The 13,664-nt window shown below is 34.1% G+C and overlaps 1 protein-coding gene across 4 annotated transcripts in view; it reads left to right on the plus strand.

Annotated features, from left to right (window-relative positions):
• PRKN (parkin RBR E3 ubiquitin protein ligase) overlaps positions 1-13,664 on the plus strand; it is a 1,838,204-nt gene that overhangs the window by 987,124 nt on the left and 837,416 nt on the right. The window lies entirely within an intron of this gene.

Genomic DNA, 13,664 nt, shown 5'->3' on the forward strand with positions numbered 1-13,664 from the left:
TTGTTGTATTACAGGAAACTAACCATTAGCTCTAATTCTTAATTTTGAAAAAAAATATATAATACCTTGCTATACAGGAGGATTTTTGAGGACCCAAATAACAAAAAAAGAAAACTGGAAAAATGTGTCTAGCAGAGAGAAACAAATTAATTTGAATAACAGCAATGTGAGAACAAGAGAGGACAGAGCATTGACATTTTATTTAAAATTGAGAATCTTGAGAAAATTAATGTCGGTATACCTGGGTAACGTGTATGGTTTTGTTTTTTTTTAAATGGGGGTTACTGAGATATTTTTCTGTTTTCCATTGAGATCAGAAAGATAGAATAGCAGTCTAGTGATGGAGAGTGCCATATGCATCCATAGAGAGGACTGTGGGGACTAAGTGTGGACCACAACACTCATTTCATCTTCTTTTCATCTTTTTGTTGCTGTTTGTTTGCATTTTGTTTTCTTTTCTCATTTTTTCCCCTTTTTGATCTGATTTTTCTTGTGCAGCATGATAATTGTGGAAATATGTGTAAAAAATTGCATATGTTTGACATATATTGGATTATGTGCCATCTAGGGAAGAGGGTTGAGGGAAGGAAAGGAGAAAAAAAAATTAGAACACAAAGTTTTGCAAGGGTGAATGTTGAAAACTGTCTATGCATGTGTTTTGAAAATAAAAAGCTTTATAATTTTTTTTAAAAGCTAGAATAGGTTTGAATTATGCAAAGATAGATTTAATTTATCTTTTATTTTATTTTTTTTAATTATTTAATAGCCTTTTATTTACAAATTATATGTATGGGTAACTTTACAGCATTGACAATTGTCAAACCTCTTGTTCCAATTTTTCCCCTTTCCCCCACCTTCTACCCCAGATGGCAAGATGACCAGTAGATGTTAAATATATTAAATATATATAATTTTTCTTTTAGGAAGAATTTTACTAGGAGGCTATCTTAACGAAGGGAGCTATTAAACTCCCTCATTTCCAGAGTTTCCAGAGAAGAGTTTTGTTAAAATGTCTTGTATCCTTGTATCAGAACAGTGGTTAAAATTACCTTTTAGGCCCTCAAGATTACATAATAAATAGGTATCAAGTATCCTGAGGCACTACTTCTAAGTCTTCAATAAAGTGATTTTAACTATACTTTAAGTGATTTTAACTATACTTTTACTGATTAAAACCTGACTACCTCAATAGCAGCTGTTCAGAAAAAGTCATTTCCAAGAATTACTAATGCTTAGACATGTTTTCCTTTCTGCTTCCTGCTCAGCCAATACAAGTCTGCTGATTTGAGAATATTGTAACAGAAAACAGAACATTATAACTAAATAAATACACTGTGTAGAACTTTACTGGCTTGCTTACAAGACAGAAAATTGATTAATTGAAATTGCAGAGCCAGTATTTTTAAATGTGTAACAAGGCCAACTCAAATGGCTCTCCACTTAGAATAGTTAAGTATAGAAAAATGTTTACAATATTGTTGAGTTGGCCAATATGAAAGCAACGGAATAGTGTAATACTTTTTCTTCTTCTTGAAGAAAAGGTGAAACTTTCTACCACCCAGAATGCAACTTAGTTGGACAGCATTTTGAAACTCTTTCATTAAGCTTAAAAATGATGGCATTAAAAATATGTAACTGCTCCCATGAACAATGTTCCTGTGAGATGAGTAGTATTTATGATGGGACAGGTATATTGTACAGTTGGTAGAACAGGAATCCTGGAATAGAAAGACCCCAGTTAAAATGTGTCTTCAGATACTAGCTGTGTGACCCTGGGCAATTCAGTTAACCCTGTTTGCCCAGTTATCTCATATGTAAAATGGACTGGAGAAGGAAATAATAAACCATCCTCATAACTTGGCAAAGAAAACCCCCAAAGGTGTCATGAAGAGTTGGACAAGACTAAAACAGTTGAACAAGTATTACTGTGTTACAGAACTGTCATATTTTTGCTGGATTCCCTACCATAAATGGTTGAAGGAAACCATCCACAAAGTTGGTCCTATAATTGGTTAAAAGAAAACAAATGAACTGTTCACAAATAATTTTTCATATAACTTTAGAAAGGTTTTTTCTGAAAGGAGTAGATTGTCTTTGAGTATTCATAGGGCTGTCAAGTGGAAAAGTGACTAGATTTCTTTTATTTTCTTAAAGATATTTTTCCCCCAAAACATTCATAGATAATTTTCAGCATTCACCCTTACAAAACCTTGTGTTCCAAGTTTTTTTCCTCCCTTACCCCACTCCTTCCCCTAGCCAGCAAGTAATCCATAGTTAAACATTTCCACAATTATCATGTTGCACAAGAAAATATGTGTTTTTTTAGGTTCCAGAGGGCAGAAAAAGAAACAAAAGGTAGAAGTTTTAAAGGCAAATTAAGGCTCAATATAAGAAAATAACAGGAAAAAAACCCTAACAATTATTTCCCAAAGTGGAATGGTCTATTTTGGGAGATAGGTTCTCTTTTAACTAGAGGTATTTAAATGAAAGCTGTTTTGGGGTGATGTTATTATTAATAATAATTGTGTTGATAATGATTTGCAGAGTACTTTATAAATATTAACCCATTTTATTCTCACAACTCTAGAAGGTGTCATTATTATCATCATTTAAAGATGTGAAAATTGAAGCAAGCAGAGATAAGTGACTTGCCAAAATTCTACAACTACGAAATGTTTGACACTAAATTTGAACATGGGTTGTCCTGATTTCCAGTCCCATGTAGTAGATGGGATTCTTGGTCAAGTACTGGATTTGATTAGATGGTTTCTGACATTCTGTGATCCTGCTGTACAATCAAGCATAATTAAATTTTTATTTTTACTATTGCAAAGTTATTTCCTTTAGAGACATAGCATGAACAAATAAATGTACAAAGATTTCTATCCATATCTCTAGATCATACTCTTACTTATACCAATTTGATCTGGAATAGGCCCAAAATTTAGCTTAGGTTGGAGATGCAAAGTTAACTTTTGGGGGATTTTGTGTAATAGACACTCCCAAATTCTTATGACCATCTCCCCTGGAAACAAAGGAAAAGGCAAATGACCACAGAGGGGGAAAACAGATCTTAAGACTGTCTCCCCCTTACCCCTTACCTTATGATGTCTCACTAAATATCATGAGCAAAAGACTCACCAATTTTCCTAGACTTACATGAAACAAAGGACTAAAATATCTTAAAAATGGTTTATCCATTTAGCTACTTGTGTTCTTTCTTTTTAAATTTATTTTATTTTATTTGAAAATATATTTATGTATATATATGTAGATACACACAAGTCTTTCCTATCCAGGAAATATGGAATGTGGCCCAGGGCCACATCTCAGCAGCATAGGTGCATCTGGTGTTCTCACTCAGGCCAGGTTTACTCTGCCTTCCTGGACTCAAATCCGAAACTGACAAACAGTCCAGGAGAGAAAAGTCTGTGGTTCCTGCTAACTAGCCTGTGGTGTCCCCACTTGATGTTTCTTCAGAACTAGCCCAGAGATGCTTGTATTAGACAGATTAATCCCCAGGCCCTGGTGTTTCTTCAGATCTTTTCACATGGTACCAAGAAGACCCCTCTTCTGCCCACATCTTGATTTTTCAATAATCTGTGTTCTCCTTTAGGGGAAAATTTGTTCAATTTGTAGGGGAAATCTGAAGAGTTTGACATTTACCAGCCTACTCCACCATCTTCCCCAGAATCTTGTCTTTAATTAAATGTTCTTGATAATTATGAAGAGTTGTCCATCCTTGAGTAATAAATGTGATTTATATCCTTTACGCTCACATAGAGATAACTTAAGCTATTTACCTAACTTTTTTTTTTTTTTAAGACAGATAATGCGTATATAGACAAAGGTTTTTTGTTTCTTTGTTTTTACTGTTCCTATAACTTTCTTATACCTTCAATGAGGGATCATTTCCAAAAACTCTTTGTGTACTTTGGATAGAATTGCCAAAGGAAATTGTGGTAATTGTTATTCTGGTAATAGTGATAGAGACAGATATTTTTAAAATTGGAGTGATTCTTGATGTTTCATAGTCATTAGCTTCCACTTGCCAAATTCTTGCTTTTGAAGTATTGTTTTCCTCGGTTAACTTTTGTACTTTCTTTTCCATTTGTCCAGTTGTACTTTTCAAAGAGTTGTTTTCTTCAATAGATTTTTGTATCACCTTTTCCACTTGACCAATTCTACTTTTTCAGCAGTTTGCCGCTGTCGACTTTTTATTTTCCTAATTCTGCATCATTCTCATTTCTTTTCCCATTTTTCTTCTACCTCTCTCATATGATTTTTAAAGTCCTTTTTTTTTTTAACAGTTCTGTGAATTTTTTTCTGTACTTGAGACCATTTCCATTTATCTTTGCAGTTTTGCCCATACATGTTGTTGGTCTTCCCTGTCTTTCTGTCCTGTCTCTGTCTCTCTGTCTGTCTGCCTATCTGTCTGTTTCTCTTTTTTGACTTTCCCTTTCTTTTAAATTTGAGCCCTACTCCCTGTGCCAGGCTTTGCTTTTAACCTGGTGCTGCACTGATTTTACCTTGAATATCATCAAAGAAGAGGTGAGGTGGAGAGGGAGTGCTGGCTAGAGGAGTGGCATGGTGTTTGGCTGGTGATGCTGGAGGATATAGGGTTTTAGCATCTTACCTGATGTTGAATTGGCATTTTATTGGTGGTTTCTCTGTTTCTTGGGTAGTCTCTGTTTTCCCTGAGCTACAATGAAGCATGTGTTGCTCTGGCCTCTAGAGGATTCCTAATTGTCCAGAGCTGTGAGAAGTAAACAGGGTAAGGAGCTTGCATTTTATTTCTTAAATAATAGATATCCATTCAAGGATTCTGAAAAGAGGAACAATCTGGTTAGATCTGAACTATAACAATATTATCATAGTTCCTTCAAAATTAATATCAAATATACAATTTTACTCTTTTTTAATTTTTCAATTCTATTAAAATGTTAAGGAGAGTTTAAATAAAATCAAGATTTGATATTTTTGTAGTAACTTCTTCTTTAGGAGGTCTTTGGGGGTAGTGGTAAGAGTGAGTGATATTTTTTTACTTTTCTTTTCTTTTTTTTCTTTCTATGTGGTAGCCATTGTGTTGAACATTGAATATATAAATGCATAAAGTGAAACTTTCCTACCTTTAATACTAGGGGGTATATAATAAGTTCATAATATAATACAAGATACACTCCCACACCATAGCCAACAGGTCAGATTCTTGAAAGGGCAAGGCATATTCCTCCATGTTTATGAACAAAGAGTGCAATGTCATTGTAGATTGGATATCAACTAATATATAGTCAGTTGTGTTAATGATATAGAAACTTTAGGTAAAATTTTTAATAGATTTCCTTTATGGGAACACTTACAGAAACATTTCAGAAATTGAAGAAAAAATTGAAGAGGTAAAGTCAGTAATTGGTGTGTTCAGAGAAGAGGGGGAAGGAGAGAAACAGATGCCCTATTTCACTCCTTAGTACTTTGTGGAGTTATTTGGCATAACACTTAACCTTTCTGAGCCTCATCACAATGCCTGACTAAAAGTAAGAACTTCAGTGAATTCTTTTGATTTGACTTGATTCAATATGAAAGGTCCTACAGAATGATTTCTAAGATCCCTTCCAATTCTGAATCTCATTATTTTAATTTTTGTTGAGGGGAGAAAAAAGAAAAAGGAAAATAATTTGTTAGATAGCTAGCTGCTTTCATCTTTTTTCTTTAATAATTCACTTTTTTAGAAAGGCAGCCATATATATTTTTCATACTGCTTTATGAAAAAATACAAATAACTAAAAAAATAAAATAATTTAGGAATTTTAGTTCAAGGTCAATGCTGTGGCCATTATCTGTTCAGCCCTGTGCCTACAGCCTCCACATGAACTTCTTTACACTGTAAAAACTAATGCTTATATTGGTAAACTTGAATCATGAAAAAGCGGTTAAATGCTGTACTGCATATTCCATTCAATAGGACAGGGAAGTGTGTAATAAATTTTAGAAAACTTTTCATAAAAGGAGGCTTTTAAAAACATTATTTAGTAATTGGGAAACTTGATTATACAAATATAAGCATCTAGGGAGCAGGGATTATTTCATTATTTCCTTTGTACCCCAGTTCTTAGAACAGTGTATGGCACATGACAGGAATAGGGAACATCAGATCTATGATTTTACTGGTACAGAGAGCTCCCAGATGAGGAACTTCCTTCTGTTGATGCAGGTTGGTACCTTTTCTGCAACTTATAGACTTAGGAAATTGCTTAGAATACTGAAAGATTAAACTTATCTCTGGTCATATAGCCAACATGTCAGAGGCTGAATTTCAATCACATATTCCATGCCCAAGGCTAATGCCCTAGCTACTACTTCACCCTATCTCTCCTGTAATTAGGAATTAATAAATAACTTGATAAAAATGAGGAAGATAATAATAGCACATGCTTCCTTGAGTTGTGAGGATCAAATAAGATGATATGTACAATACTTTGCAAATCTCAAAATACTATACAGGATAGCTATTAATTATGATTATTTTTTGGCTTAAGGCATTTTGTAAGTTCTTCCTTATTATCCTTTACCAGAAAGGATAGAAACATTTATTCAAGCAGCCCACTTTTTAACAGCAGTGAACAAATTTATTATTATTATTATTATTCATATCTGCCTGTCTTAAAAAATAATTCCATCCCTGCCTTCTATAATCTATTTTTTTTTCAAGAAACCATTTGAACAGATAAACAGCTATAGATGGAATAGAGGAGGGTAGAAAGCTAAAGTATTAAGAATAAACCTAGGAACACCAAGTATTTTCAGGGAACCATCATGTATCTCCATGTATGCATCTGGGTATGTATGTGAGTGGATATATAATACCCAGTATTTGATGAAATTATGAGAGTTAGAGGCATGAGAAAAGTACTCATGTGAATGAGCTTCAGAAAGCTTGCTTAGCCTATAGCTACCTAAAAACCCCTTCATTATCAGTAATCTGATATCTTTCAATCAATATTTTATAGATTACATCTTTTCCAGGTTGATCTCAGCCCCCTATCTTGTTGATATTAACCTTCAAGGCATAAACACTTTAATCCCCCTATATTATAACTTTTATTTATATTTACATTATTATATATTATATAAATATAGTAATAAAATTGTTATATTTTATACACAATCAACTCAAAGACATTATTGGAACAATACTTTGAAATTTTACCTGACAGGATTATTGTGACTGAAAGCACCCCTATAAAGCTTACAATATAACTTAAAGATGACTTATCATTAAAAACAAAATCATCTCCTACCAAATGTGATAATATCCAAAAGCTTAATGTTCATATGTGGAACAGTTTGCTTGCTTTAGATTTAAATTTGATATGAAGAGTTTCATGGCATTCTGATCAAAAGAGAGAAATATTTTCGGGCTAGGATTCCTTGAAGATTCTAGGCAAGTAAATAATAGTTCTCATAGGTTGGTTTTGCTTAACTCTAGCCAAATAAAATGGTTCTCTTTATATGTGTATATGTATTTTTCTATATAGACCTATAACTTTTATATTTTTGAAACTTAGCACTCAGGGTGATGAGTTCTTAGTTTGTAATTGGGAGAGTAAATCCTAGCAGTTTGAGAAAATTGCAAAAACATGAAGCAAACATGGCAACCTTAGTCCTTGAGGGAAGAACTGCTGCGGTGCCGTTTCCTGTTGAAACAGCATCAAAAGAGTTAGGAGCCCCCCTGGGCATCTGTAAATCAAACTCAGAAATAACAATGATGTTAAACAGTATAAAAATGAAATGTGCAGAGCCCAAAGTGCCTCACATCTCCTTTACCAAACCAATGCTGCAAATGATTCCTTGAGGTACCTTTATTCTTAGTATTTCAATAGATATGCAGGTATTAAGGATTTGTGGTGTTACCCTCATCTCTGTGAAATCCCCAAGAAGAGCAAGATTTGCTACTGCTAAAATGCTAGTAGTATTTTCTCTTTTAAATTTGCCTAGTCAATATTTTAAGAGATGAAACTTAAATATAGAAAATGTTTCACCACATTAGAATTTGAAAGAATATGTGGTTTAATGACACTTACTGAAAGTGTGACATTGGAGAAATCATTAATCCTGTTATTCTCAGTTTCCTTACCGTAAAATGAGCTGTAGAAGGAAATGGAAACCTAATCCAATACCTTTGCCAAAAAGACCCTATATGGAATCATGAAGTTGGACATGACTGAAACAAACTAACAACATGTAATTTAATGTAAGGAATACTTAGGTTTGGGTTCATGATTTAGACATAATGATATTATAAACAAATTAGAAGAACAAAGGTTAGTTTACCTCTCAGATCTGTAGAGAACAAAGGAAGTAATGACCAAAGAAGAACTGGAACTTATTATTGATCACAAAATAGGTAATTTTGATTATATTAAGCTAAAAAGGTTTTGTACAAGCAAAACTAATGCAGACCAGATTAGAAGGGAAACAATAAATTGGGGAAGCATTTTTACATTTAAGGGTTCTGATGAAGGCCTCATTTCTAAAATATATAGAGAATTAACTCAAATCTATAAGCGTTCAAGCCATTCTCCAATTGATAAATGGTCAAAGGATATGAACAATTTTCAGATGAAGAAATTAAAACCATTTCTAATTATATGAAAAAAATGCTCTAAGTCACTATTTGTAGAGGGCTGGAACTCTGAAAAAGTGTATTAGAATCAAAGACAGCAGGGTGTTTATAGTTAAGTACCTACTCAGTGTGAGATAATGATTCTCTAAACATATACTTAATGTGATATGGTAATGTAATGGTTGCACATGGTCCATTGCTATAGTGATGTAATCATACTAAAGTATTTAAGGGCTGGGAGGACACAGAAGTCTCTTAGCCCCAAACACAGAGAAAACTTCAGGTTTTAAACTCCCCATTCCAGACTCCATTTTTAACCAGCCTCATGGTGGCTCTCCTGCTTTCATCAATTCTCCACCTGAAGACTAAGGCCTATCCAGAGATCCTGGGTGGATGAAAGCTTTCCTGGACATCAGAGAAATGCAAATTAAGACAACTCCGAGATAACTATTACAAACTACTCCGATTATCTAAGATGACAGGAAAAGATAATGATGAATGTTGGAGGGGATGTGGGAAAACTGAGACAGTGATACCTTGTTGGTAGAACTGTGAACAGATTCTGGGAGCAATCTGGAACTGTTCTCAAAAAGTTATCAAACTGTACATAACCTTTGACCCAGCAGTGGTACTACTGGGCTTATATCCCAAAGAGATCTTAAAAGAGGAAAAGGGACCCACATGTGCAAAAATAATTTGTGGCAGCCCTCTTTATAATGTCCAGAAACTGGAAACTGAGTGGATGCCCATCAATTGGAGAATGGCTGAACAAATTGTGGTATATGAATATTATGGAACATTATTGTTCGGTAAGAAATGACCAACAGAAGGATTTCAGAAAGGCCTGGAGAGACTTACATGAACTGATGCTGAGTGAATCGAGCAGGGCCAGGAGATCATTATATACTTCAACAACAATACTATATAATTATCATTTCTGATGGACTTGGCTCTTTTAACAAGATAATTGAAGCCAGTTCCAATGACCTTGTGATGAAGAGAGCCATCTACACCCAAGGAGAGGACCTTGGGAACTTAATGTGGACCACAACATAAAATTTTCACTCTTTTTGTTGTTTGCTTGCATTTTTTCCCCTTTTTGATCTGATTTTTCTTGTGCCACAAGATAATTGTATAAATATATATACACACATATATTGGAATAAATATTTATTTTATTTTAAATTTATGAAATAAAACAAGCCCTTCCATTTGAACAAAAGGAATGCTAGATTTAAAGTTAAATATCTTTTAACCTTATGAGAGCTGCAAGGGTGGGATAAGCATTCAATAGCTGAAATTCTCCAATATTTACCTCTAAACAACCATAAAATAGTGCCCTGAAACAAATCCTGGAACAGCTGAATCAGCAAAAAGATGGGATGGCACAATGCTTGAGCTCAAGATCTCACTCTGTAAAGAGGAGCACAGTGTAGGACAGGAAACATCCCAGGAAGCAGCAGCAAACCCAAACCAGCAATTAGTCCTGAGCTTTATCTCAGGAGAGTAGGCAAATGCCAACACCAGGATTCTCCCCACCTCTCCCTATGCCTCAGCATGGTTAGGCTAATGGCCAGACTACAGCTCTGAAAACTACAGAATAACCCCAAGAAAACAGGAGTCCTCAGTGGCCAGAACACCACCTGCTTCAGTGTTATCGCCATGGAAACATAGAAATACTGAACTTAGTAGATACCAGACCCCACCATTAGAACCCCGATTTAGTACCCCTGGCCCACCACCTCAGCACAGCTACAGAATTAAAATAGATAATTTTGATCATATTAAAAAGCTTTTGCATAAACCAAACCAATGTGACCAAGATTAGAAGGAGAATAGAAAGCTAAGAAACAGTCTTTATAGCAAGTGTCTCTGATAAAAGCTCATTTCTCAAATCTATAGAGAATGAAGTCAAATTTTTAATGCAAGCCATTGCCCAGTTGATAAATGATCAAAGGATACGAACAAGCAGTTTTTAGATGACAAAATCAAAACTATCTATAGGCATATGAATAAGTGCTCTAAATCACTTTTAATTAGAGAAATGCAAATTAAAATAACTCTAAGGTAGTATAAAGGACTGAAAGGAAAATGCTATCTACAGCTTTGGTAGCATGATGAGTTATGATATATAGAATGATGTATGGAATGTTGGGGAAAAAGGAAAAAGACAATATCAGTATTGTACATTGCAATAATCCACATGAGAGACTTGAATTAGAGTAGTAAGTAGCTGCAGAGATGGAATAGAGAAAGAAGAGAGATACAGGAATTACAAATATAAAGTTGCTACACAAACTGATGCCGTGTGAAATGAGCAGGGCCAGGAGATCATTATATACTTCAACAACACTATATGATGACCAATTCTGATGGACCTGGCCATCTTCAGCAATGAGATGAACCAAATCAGTTCCAATGGAGCAGTAATGAACTGAACCAGCTATGCCCAGGGAAAGAACTCTGGGAGATGACTAAGAACCATCATATTGAATTCCCAATCCCCTATACTTTTGCCCACCTGCATTTTAGATTTCCTTCACAGGCTAATTGTACAATATTTCAGAGTCTGAAATAACAGTTTGGTCATGTATACTTATTGTATATCTAATTTATACTTTAATATATTTAATATCTACTGGTCATCCTGCCATCTGGGGGAAGGGGTTGGGGGAATGAGGGGAAAAATTGGAACAAAAGATTTGGCAATTGTCAATGCTGTAAAATTACCCATACATATAACTTGTAAATAAAAAGCTATGAAAAACAAAAACAAAAAATATAAAGTTGCTTTTTGTTATTTTTTCGCCTTTTCCATCTATATATTATATGTTATAAAATTATTGATCTAATGTTTTTGCTTTCCCAGAGAATCTGCCTTTTGATGTAAGATGAAATAAAGCTAACTCTATGTAATCAAGAAGAGAAGCTGAACTATAGATTTCAGAAATATGCATTATAATATAATTAGCATGCTTACACTCCTTTAAATGATTCTTTTAAGAATGAATATCCATTTTTGTGAGAGGAAAAACTGATTTCAGTTTGAGTTTTCATTTGGGAATATACCTAAAATGGTATCTTTGTTCTTCAAATTTATTCTGAATTGAAAATATTTAACTTTTCTTTTATTCTAGTCTCAGATTTCATGAAGGGAATATCATCTTCAGTGTAATTGCATTTTACATGTGAGAAACTAGTTATTTATTGTCTATCAGTTTTCTCCAGGCTGAGAAACTCATTTTTAAAAATTTACCTAATTTTCTTCCAGTCTTCTTCCTCTCCCTTCTGAATATGGTTATGTTGGTGGTGCTTTTTCTTGAATCATCTCCAGGATTTCCACGTGGCCAAATATGTTGATGCCCAGACCATCTCATGATAGTACATTTCAGATCTAACTATGGAAGTCTGAGCATACTTGTGCTGATCAATTCTTTCAAAAGTATTTTTTTCTCCTTAACTCTAACAATTCTCCAAGGACTTTATACTACTTCTTGAGAACAAAAAACAATTGATACTAAATACTTAAATGTCAGTGTCTGAGAAAGTCAACTACATCCCTCTGATCTTAGATGTATAACTTTTGTAACATTGGTATTATATAATATAAGGTTGTCTAATTACTGTGATTTGTTATATCTCTCTACTATGGGAAGCATTCTATTTTTTTCTTGGTTCATGAGATTAACAACTTGGAACTCTTTCAAAATCAAAAAGTGGGTTCCATCACCAACTTTTAAACTGTAAGGTTTTTTTTTTTCATGTACATGTAGGCATATGTGCAACCCTAGCATCACACATATACTTCCTCCCCCCAAATTACCACCATCACCTGCTTCTAACCCAAAGAAAACCTTTACATTAATAACTAAATCTGCTTTATGAAATGTGACAATGAAGGGAAAAAGTATTCTCTGATTTTATTCCTCTGTCTTGTCTAAAAAATCCCTTCTGAATTTAATGGAATCATTTGAAACTAGATTACCAAAATAATCAAATATCAAACTGAGAAATGTAACTAATTGGTTAGACCAGGGGGGGAAAAAAAGAGGAGCCTTGGAAAGCAGACATATAAGATATATCAGATTTAGGTTCCTCAGCAATGTTGTTCTGGTCCAGTTACCTATAAAAACAGTGAGGAAGTATTTGATTGACCTTGATACTTTGAAATGTGAACCATAGCTGTTTTAATGCCAGTGAGTGACCTTCATTTTTCTGGCAGTGAACTCTGTAGATTTTAGACTCAAGTGGCTGCAACAGCAGGGTTTCCTGAAGATGTTACAAGCACTTGGGCATGAAATTCATATTTCTTACCTTTTCACTTAACTGTCCCTGCTGCTGAATAGCAACCCCCACTGGCACTGACAAGGCACCATGGCAAATTTTGCTGGGTGACTTCTGCAGTTGTTAGGGTTGTCCTTGCCCCTGCATTTAAATTTAACACTACTTACCATAATGGCAGTTACATCACCTCATGATAAATAGCCAAACAATAAGTAGGATTTTATTGATAGTGTGACATTATATTAAGGGGTCACTTTTAAACAAAAGTACTAGTCATGTATTTATTATACTTTTTTTTTCTTTTGGAAAAATGAGTGTGAGACTCATTCCTTCCATAAATTTTTCCCTTTTTATTCTTTTTATGTAATTCATAATTAATTCTAAAACTAGGTCAGTGTAAAAGAGTACTTTCAAACTCATTTACGCTCTGATTCATGTCTTAAAGAGAGAAAGGAAATTGCAGAGGCATTGTTGGTGATAAGCAAGTTTTAATTGACTAAGATAAACACTATTCTCCTGAAACATCTAATGTTTGGCTCTTATTTCTTGTGACATCGCGTGAACTATTTCTATACTGTTTTTACATTTTCTAGAGATGGACCTGTTGGTAGCAACAATTGAATACATGTTCAATACAACCCTGAATTGCTACATACTCTTTACTTTAAAAAAGGTTACTTATTCTTTTAACCTTCATTCAACAGACATTTATTAAATATTAAGTGTGTATAGTACCTTGGTTGAGCAAGAGTGTAGG

Source organism: Sarcophilus harrisii, chromosome 4 (genome assembly GCF_902635505.1).
Source record: "Sarcophilus harrisii chromosome 4, mSarHar1.11, whole genome shotgun sequence".
Classification (NCBI taxonomy): Eukaryota; Metazoa; Chordata; class Mammalia; order Dasyuromorphia; family Dasyuridae; genus Sarcophilus; species Sarcophilus harrisii.